The 2,883-nt window shown below is 40.7% G+C and overlaps 1 long non-coding RNA gene across 2 annotated transcripts; it reads right to left on the reverse strand.

Moving 5' to 3' along the window:
- Positions 1-867: 867 nt before the first annotated feature.
- On the reverse strand, positions 868-2,877 carry LOC119365671. 2 transcript variants are annotated; one of them, XR_005175666.1, is made up of 3 exons: positions 2,655-2,877; positions 1,051-1,559; positions 900-926 (listed from the first exon to the last, which is right to left on the reverse strand). It is a non-coding gene; the product is annotated as an uncharacterized LOC119365671 (long non-coding RNA). The 2 variants fall into 2 exon arrangements; XR_005175665.1 differs by having other exon boundaries at positions 868-1,559.
- Positions 2,878-2,883: the final 6 nt, after the last annotated feature.

Consider the following 2,883-nt stretch of genomic DNA (forward strand, 5'->3'; position numbering starts at 1 on the left):
GCTTCAGCCGAACTTGTGGCTTAAGACTTCTATAGTTAGCACCACCCGGAAGAAAAACACCGGCTTTTCGCTCATGTTCATGTTGCTTAATGAGCGTTGTATCTGCAATTCTATTCAGTTTATGTTGGTTCCTTGGTGTGCTACATGCATCATCAACGTAATACATGTTACTTTGTCAGTCTGATCGCCTTCTTGTCTTCTTGAATAGACATATCAACAGGTTGCAAACGCCGACGTACTACTTCTTGACTCTCATCATAAACTCACAAGTTGCATGCAACAACAGTATGCAAGTCAAACATATATTTGTACTAGTACAATGCCCATGCGTTGCTACGGATAAAAGCAGAATACCCATGTGTTGCCACGAAATAATAAAAATATGGACACATTGATCAAATTATTCTTCTAATTTAGAAATACGGGTTAAGCGGTTACATCCAGTTTTCATCATGCAACGACAAATATAAATTCTCTTCCACTTTTTTTCCTTCTCGGCAATCTTCCTATCTCCTTAAGCAGCCAAATCGCTCGCCACCCTAGAACTTATAACTGGATATATATCATCCATTTATAAATGGTATTAGTATTCTCATAGTAATCTAAACACTTATATTTCTTTAGAGAGGGAGTATCACTCAACTTCACGCATCCACGTGTCACTATTACAAGGTACACAAAGATTGACAGTCACTATTACAAGATACACAAAGATTGAAAATTTCATAAGCCTCTTATTTCAGTAATAATAGCATAATCGATGCAACCTTCAATAATAAGCTCATTGTATGGATAGGAGTAGCGGCAGATGCCAAGATGGTGGATTCAGACATATTGTTGTAATACTTTGTAAGGTCCTCGAGAATAATCAATAAAGTGACCGTATGCATCTCCCAGATGCAGAGGCCGGGGGTCATCCTCCTTTTCTAAAAAAAATAATAAGCTCATTGTATATAGGAAATTTCCATTTATCAAGAATTTGAATAATAAGTTGGATAATCTAATGTTTTCGAAGCTGGGGGATTTATATATAATTAGTATCTTTATTACCAACACAATCATCATGGTTGTGGTCATGGCAGCAGTCGTCAAGGTCAGCGCCACCGTTCTCCTTCTGCGCAGTGGCGGAGACAAGCCACAGGCTGCCCGGGCGGCGGCCTGGGTTCTGAGGCTTGGCTCCTTCGTTTACTGTAGTGGATTTTACACTGTTTAGCACTGTACCAAGTGGATTGGCCTGGGGCTTGCCCGGGTCATGGCTTGATCCTAGCTCCGCCACTACTTCTGCGTCTCCACCAAGTTCAAAGACGGCGCGACAGCGGCGAACAACCTATCACCGGCATTTAGGTTTGTCAGCTTTCATGTTGGCCAACTTCACCCCGGGTTTCGACTTCTTCAGTTGCGTGATTGCAGTTGCCTCGCTCTCCCTTGAAAACACCACGATGGCCACAGTCGTCCCTGCCCTGCCCGCCGGCTTGGTCGCTATCGCAGGCACCACCTTCCCGTCCAGCCCATGCTAACCAACCGTCTCTCCCACGACCCGCTCCACAACTACTACTCTCCTGCTTCCATGAAAACGCAATATATTTCATATTCACCAAGAAGCAACAGAAGTTAGAACACTAATTAAATCCTAGTATGATGAACCATTTATGCAGAAATAGCTACAGAGCAACTCGCGTAGATTAAAGTTAAATCTAGCAATATAGTACACTTGACACCGGAGTAAACCCCAGAATAAACAATGTACTATGACTTCAGAAGAATATACATTAATCTGCCATATTGCAGGGAAAACAAATCTGGAGCACAAAATAGAGAGAAACACCTGTAACACACATGCACGATATAACATGACCTAAATGTAATAAAATATAGTTGTATTTTCTAATGGAACAAAATATGTATCTGCCGATGGTACTCAAGATGCTTCTTTTTTTTGCCTCTCATTATTATTTTTGTTGGAGAAGAAGTTACATTTGTTACGCACTAAAAGGCACCTGGTAGCATATCATGTCATCAGATAATCTTCTGGACTGTGTTCCTACTTCCTACTGCTTCACTGATTTCTTGTAGTTGCTAGAAAAATGAGATTTGTCAAACAGAAGCTTCCTTCCGCCTGCCACTGACATGCCACCGACGATGTGTGAATATTACGTGAGCAGCTACAACCTTTTTTTATGGATGAGGCGATGAGCAGCTACAAACTTGATACTGTTAATGGTAGTCTCATTCTTCCAAAAGAAAATAGGAAAACAAACTCATACATTTCAACACAGCTCCTTCTTCACATAAACTTCCAGTTTAAATGAAAATACTATTATTTTCGATTAAGGGAGCTTTATTACTTAAAAGGTTTAAGCATTATACCCGGCCCCTCTGCATAAATGGAAATACTAATAGCAACAAAAAAAACTTAATAAGAAAACTCCGACAATGTGGACCGAGATTGACTTGGTAGTAGATCAAATCACACGTGTTCAAACTTTGCTCAATGAGAACTGAGGAACAACTTTGTAAAAAAAACTACCCTACTCCACACTGATCATTGCATGACATCAATATTTCTCTTACAGAACTAAACTTAGACAGCCATGTAAGCTCTAAACATTGTTCTTGATTAAACGGACAAAACATAAAGGAATTGGAAGTCTCACCATCAGTATATAATGTTTCCACGCAATATTTTTGTCCGAACAACCACAATCAATATCCATTACATCCACACTCGCCTCAAGAGGGAGAGTAGACCCGCCTGCACAATAGAGACTATAGAACATTCACATGAAGTGCTAAAAAATGTAATACCAAAATTTAATCTAATGAGGAAGCAGAGCCCGCCGCCGCATCCATGGATGGCCACCAGGGGAGTCTCCAGCGCCGTGC

The sequence above is a fragment of the Triticum dicoccoides genome, chromosome 2B (assembly GCF_002162155.2).
Source record: "Triticum dicoccoides isolate Atlit2015 ecotype Zavitan chromosome 2B, WEW_v2.0, whole genome shotgun sequence".
Classification (NCBI taxonomy): Eukaryota; Viridiplantae; Streptophyta; class Magnoliopsida; order Poales; family Poaceae; genus Triticum; species Triticum dicoccoides.